The 6,321-nt window shown below is 54.7% G+C and overlaps 1 long non-coding RNA gene across 1 annotated transcript; it reads left to right on the forward strand.

Moving 5' to 3' along the window:
• The first annotated feature begins 3,728 nt into the window (after nucleotides 1-3,728).
• LOC111730602 lies at nucleotides 3,729-6,238 on the forward strand. Its single transcript, XR_002776758.1, has 2 exons — nucleotides 3,729-4,814; nucleotides 5,778-6,238. It is a non-coding gene; the product is annotated as an uncharacterized LOC111730602 (long non-coding RNA).
• The last annotated feature ends 83 nt before the right edge of the window (nucleotides 6,239-6,321 follow it).

Raw genomic sequence — 6,321 nt, forward strand, 5'->3', positions numbered from 1 at the left:
AAATTTAAGAGAATGGGAAATTCTGGGATAGAATGCCAAATAAGACAAAAGAATCTAACTGAATTATGAATCTGTGAAGTAACTGTTGAAAGGGGCGGGGTAGAAGGGGCTGCCTAAGGAGCCTTGGAGACGAGTGGGGACCGTAAGAACAGATGCACGTGACACTTAAAAGGAAGTCACTCCCTAGACAACGTCTCAGCAGTTCTGGGGTCGAACAGACTCCTGTGACCCTGCTGTGTAGGGGGTGTCCCTCTTCCAGCTGCCCATGAGGACAAACGTGTCTGGACTTACCTGGAAGTGGGTCAATGTCAAACCAGAGTGTCCAGGGCCAATGAAGGAAGCTTCCGGAACAATATGAGACATGACACCCCTCACCCCACACTGGCCATGCAGACGACGTCTTCACCTCTGTGACATACAGTCTCACTTCAAAGCAGAACATCTGGCATCCAGGCCTCTTCTGCCATCTCACTGGCCGTGCGATGAAGGACAAGCCCCATGACCTCTCATGAAAGAAGTGGACCGAACACTTCTGAGGAAGCTCCTGGCCCCGGAGGACTCAGAGTCCCTGTTTCCCTGGGTTAGTGGGGTGAGCTGCATTGGACACTCCCACAGTTGGTCTAAGTCAGGAGAGGGCCACCTCTCTCAGTGAACTGAGTAAACTCTAAAGCGAGAAGGATTAAGGACCAAAACACGTAACAAGAGCAAACGGACAGAAGAAATAAATGCAGGTTGACTCAGCCCCCGGTAATCTTTACTGGGTGACTTCTACACGGAAGTCACTAAACCGTGGGAGGGGGAGAATAAATGTGTGGTTCTCTGCCTAAAAACCTTACATCCTAATCGATGTATTAAGTAATGCTCAGTAGAGGGAAAATGGCCCAGACCGTGTGTAAACGGTAGGACCCTGTGGGGGACAGTGAGGCCGAGGGGTGCTAGGAGGTGAGGGCAGGCCACAACGCAAGGAAGAGCGGGCGGCATTCCAGGGCCGAGGCAAGTGATGGCCTCATTTGACCATCTGCCCCAGGACTCCAGAGGTCAGCCCCGGTCACCACTGTGCCCGAAGCACCATCTCTAGGGGCAGCCGCCAGGACTCAGGGGATGGCAGCATGTTCTGTGAGGGCTCCCCTAGTCTGAGAGGACGTTGGTGTCACTGGGCAGCGAGGATGCCTGAAAGATAGGCCTGGAGTCCCACTGGTGCTCTGTGCCCCTCGCTCCCCAGTGGACGAGCTGATACTTCTGCTCTTGATCATCATCTGTAACTTCAGCCTCCGTGGACTAAGCGGGAAGTTAGCGAGACGCCGGGTCTCCAAGTTGGTGTGGGAGAGAGATCTCTGCACATGGTCCCACCTGCGCCCAGAAGACAAGGTGGTGCTTGTCTTGCTTTGGGACATTTTGGAGAATTAGGCAGAATATTGTTTCTGCTGAGAACAAAGTAGGTTAGGATTCTGAGAAGAAAGAAGGCTGTTTTCTTCTTCTTGCTAAGGAGTAGTCTGGAGAGGAGGACTTGGGCACTGCACTTGTAATTGCCCAGGTTTACCTTTTGTCCGAACCACAAAACATAGAATAAGTGGTTATAGAGCAGAGCTGGAAGGGGCTTCGACGTTGGTTTTGGAGGCAGCCTGACCCCAGACACCACTGTTCCTCACCCGGGCTTTCTCAGCATCCGCATTCGTTGACTAGTGCTGTCGTAACAAAGCTCCCCAAACCAGGTGGTTTAGAAGAGAAGCACAATGTTCGCTGGAAGTCTGGGACCAGGTGAGGTGGGGAGTTCCTTCTGAGGCTGCGAGGGAGAATCTGTCCAGGCCTCTCCGAGCTCCTGGGGGTTGGTGGCATCTTTGGTGTTCTTTGGCTCGTGGACGCATCACCTCTCTCTGCCTCCATGTTCACATGGCCTTCTCCTTGTGTGTGTGTCTGTGTCCAAACGTCCCCTATTTGTAGGGACATCAGTCGTGTTGGATTAGAGTCTTATTGTATTTCGGTGTCATCTTGAGCTAACTAATGACATCTGCAGTGGAGCTGTTTCCAATAAGATCACATCCTATGGTCCTGGAGTTAGGCCTTCAGCATATAGATGTTGAGGGGACACATGCATAACAGCATTCTATCTGCACAGGAAGCCAATCAAGGCACAGACCAGGAAAAGGATGAAGTGTACTGTGTCCCTCACTGTGTGGTGCAGCCCTGGGCACGCTCTGCAGGGACTGGCTCCTGGCTGTGCCTGTCCTAGCTAATGGGCAAACTGGAGCCAGCTGTGCCCACAGGGCAAGACATGGTCTGGCTGTGCCTCAACGTCCTCCACTGTGACATGGGGGGGATGATGCCACCCCTACCCTACCCGTCTCGAGAGACCCCAAGAATGTCATTCTGACTACTGATGCTCTGTGCAGTCCCATCTCCTTGGTGTCTTGAGTGCCTGCTGGCAGGGATGGTATCTAATGACTAAAACACATCTGGCCCTCCCCCACCTGCTCCAAGCACAGGCCTCACTGCTGTTCACCTGCCGCCCACCTGCCTGTCCTGCTGCTCAAAGCAGAGGCTGAAACCCACCCGGGTTGCATTTCAGAAGTCTAGGTCTGTCTCCGACTTGTGAGTTGTGGGGCAGCCTTTTGGACTGGGTTCGGGCCAGGTGAGCCAGTCTACACCTGTGGCTTAGGTTTCTCCCTTGCGGCCACCTCTCTTTCCACTGGAGTTTTCTGGAGCGCCTCCAGCCTACAAGATTGACAGCTCACTCCTAGCTGGAGCAGAGTGTAGGAAGCGGTCTTTGCAAACTTCCCCTCCTGCCCCGCCTGCCAGCAGCCTTGCAAGCACACGTGCGTGTTGCCCTGTTTACCCTGGCCGTCAGGCTCTCCCTGCTGCCCTGGGAAAACAGAGTACTGTCCAGAGCAAAGTCCTCACGTGTTTCCTCTCTAGAGGTGGGTCAGCTTTTGAAAGAAAGGTTTCCTGCCTCCCATTACACCCTCTGGTTTCTTCTATCTGTCCCCACCTGCGGGACAGGGTGCTGACCTTCTGCCTGGGCCAGGCCAGCAAAGGCCTGGGACGAAAGCCAAGCTGGGGGTGTGTGACCCAATGGCCACCTCCCGATTCTCCCCTGCAAGCACAGTGCACGGAGGCCCAACCAGATGGGGCTGTGTAACTTGGCGTGTTCTTTCTTCGCTGCGGTCTCTGTGCCAAATTTGGCTGTGTGCCAGTCTGTGGTCCCAGGGTCCGGGTGTTTTGGGAGGTGGGGGCACTGCTGGGGCTGAGGGGACTGTACTTGTGGGCTTGTCTCTGTCTTCTTTTTTCTTGCTTGCTTTGTTCATTGTTCACTGCATGGAGCTGAGCATGGCTGTCCTCGTCTGTGGTCACTAACCCTTTGGTGGCGAGCCCCATGCCTGTGTCTCTCCTAAGTGGCTTCACAGCCACCCCGTGTGCCAAGCGCTGGGCCTGGCAGCATTACTGCCAAGGTCTCTGGACATGTGAACTCCTGTAGGAGTGCTGTGCACCAATCAGCAGGGCCCACTCAGGTATGGAAAACTGTCCCCTCCCTTGAAAACATGCAGCAAAGGGCCTCAGCCCAGAGTCCACCATGCCCGAAGCTGTGGCAGGCACCTGCTCTCCAAAAGGCTTGTGTCCTATGCATTCCAGACATGTGATGAACAGCTAAGCCCGCCATGGTGGCCAGGTTCCCAAGGAGGCAGGAGTCCACCGTCCAGTTAGAGCCCGCCGGCTGGAGTCCAGAGGTGAGCCAGGCCAGGGCGGGAGACAGTCACACACTGTGGCCCCGGGGTGACAGTGACCCTTCCTGGGTGAACTGAGGCCCGATTCACTCTGCTGGGAGCACAAGGCAGGCTGGCCACACATGCTGGTATCTACAGAGGGTGGTGGCTGAAGGGAGCTCTTTGTGGGGTAGGCTGGCCTCCCGAAATGGGTGATATCATTCCTTGGGGCCAGGGTCCCTGGGGTCAGGGCTAGGTGTGAAGGGGCTCAGGAGTCACTGCTCACTTCTTTTGGAAATCACAGAAGTGCTGAAAAATGCAGAAGCATGGGTCTCCTCACGAAGAGGAGACGTCTTGGCTATTATTTGGTGAGGACACTGAGCTGGCTTGGGGAGAGCTGGTTGTGTGTCCTGACCCGGGACCTGTCCTGAGCTGGGACCTGCCCGCTGCCTGTCCTCACATGGCTCCAACACCCTCCACCTCCCTGCCAGCAGGACAACCCACAGTCTAAGGGCCAGTTACCCCTGCTGACAAACCGCATGTGTCCCCTAGTGAGGACTGTGGGGAACCAGGTTGGCATGTGTGCAAGGCCCGGGGGGCGAGCTCAGAAGTGCGTGTCTGGCCTGACACTGGGACTCTGCTTCCTTCACCTGCTCTGTCCTGCTTCCCTAGCGTGAGTGCAGGGACTGGGGATGCACATCAGGGAGCGGATGGTGGGTCCCGGTGGGTCCCAGCCTGAGGGGCAGTGGCTGGGTCAGCTCGCCTGCTGCACTCTGGGGAGTAATTTGACCACTGGCTGTGTGGGCTGCGTGATAGTGACACCGCGGTGGGCACATCAGCCCCCGCGAATGTCCTTTCGTAACTGTCATCCTGTTTTAAAAATTTGGAAGTTCGTGGTGTCACTGTCCACCTGTGGAGCTGCACATGATTTCTCAGGAAGGACAATAGCAACCCTCCTGCCGCTGTCTGGCCCAGGCACTACTTCCCACCCTCCAGGGGACAGGGACCAGAAGGAACCCTGCAGGAGACAGATGCCTGTCCCCCGTGGCCCTGGGGACCAAGGGGCAACTGGAGTGCAGACATGTTCTCACAGCCAAGGTGCCTGCTGACAGCCAGGTACTTGCACCATTTCTAGCCCTCACACCTGCTCTGATAGGTGAGAATCACTGAGTCTTTCCCCTGAGGACAACAGGGGTCAGAGGACTTGATCCTGGTCATCCCCCACCCTCCTTCCCCAGCCCCTCTCACGTCTTGCTGGCTAAACCTGTGAAAGGCATCACAGGTCCATCCCCCGGGTCTCCCACCTCTTCGCCCATGTGGCCTACAGCCCAGTCTCCCACCCCTCTAGACTCTATTCAAGGTGCAGAGGGACCTTTGGGAAATGCTCACTGAGCTATGTCCCTCTCCTGTTTGGCTTCCTCTTGCTCTTATAATTCAGCCTCCTCTCTGCATATAGCCAACACCTCCCCTAGGTCACAGCTGTGGCCCATCCCTCTGCCCTGCCCCATCCAGCCTCAGGACCTTGGCACTTGCTGGTCTGCCCTGGTTTGGAGCCTGGACTCTGACTGCATTCCAGTCTCTTCCTCAGGGAGAGTCACAGCGTTGCTCTGGCTCGGGGTCCAGACTGCAGCCCATCTCTGCAAAGCTGTGCTCTCAGGGAAGGCCAGACGCCTGAGGTCTCATATGTGAGGCTAGTCCCACCAGCTCCAGGACCCGGTGCCACCCAGCACCCTATTGTCTGCAACTTGGTCCAAGTGTGAGTCAGGCTCCTGAGACCTGGGATAGCTGCCTCTTCCCTGCACTCAGGCCCCATGGCCAGAAATCGGGCCTCTGTGGTGGGGACAACCGACCACTCTCATCGATGTGAGCAAACACGTTGTGTCCTAAGAGCCTGTCCAGACAGGCTTTCTTTAGACAGCCTTTCTTCAACCAGACGTACTAACACACTTGGATTCTTCTGTTCAATTATGGTGTCATCTCAGAAAGAAAATCTTATAACCAGTGAAGCTTGGCTGGATTGGATGTCCAGTGCCGGCCCATACGCCCTTGAGTCTATGCTTCAAAATTGTTTGTTCTCAGTTTTCAGGCCTACAAAGGTGACCTTGAAATGATCACCCGAGAACAGCCCCAAGTTTGCTGCTGAGAAAAACGGACCCTTTCAAAGGGCTTCCTAGGTGGCCTGGGACAGTAGCCACTTCGAGGGGGTCTTTGAGACAGCAGCTGATCCTTCACACATGATGGCATTTGAGACCCCCAGAGGGCTAATAAGACCGTTCCTGTGCCCTCCCCCAGTGTCACAGCATCCCCGTTCGAGGTCTGTACAGCTTGGAGCAAGTCTCTACTCATTTGAAATGGAACAGTGCAAATTTAAAAATAAAAGAGAGAGAAGATAAGGTTGAAGTGCCAGTGAAGAGATCACCGATGCTGTCTGTCTCCATGGTTTGCCTTCCTGATTTCTCTTACAACCCCAGTGTCACACTTCCTTGTCATCGATTTAATTTGCTAACATTTTTAAATTAAAATTCAGTGTCATCAAACAGGTCGCAGAGTATGAGCAATATTCTCTTTGTTCTAAAAATCCCCATGTAATGAAGCTGCCATTCACAATTGTTTTCCACTGGGC

This window comes from Pteropus vampyrus, unplaced genomic scaffold (genome assembly GCF_000151845.1).
Source record: "Pteropus vampyrus isolate Shadow unplaced genomic scaffold, Pvam_2.0 Scaffold323, whole genome shotgun sequence".
Lineage (NCBI taxonomy): Eukaryota > Metazoa > Chordata > Mammalia > Chiroptera > Pteropodidae > Pteropus > Pteropus vampyrus.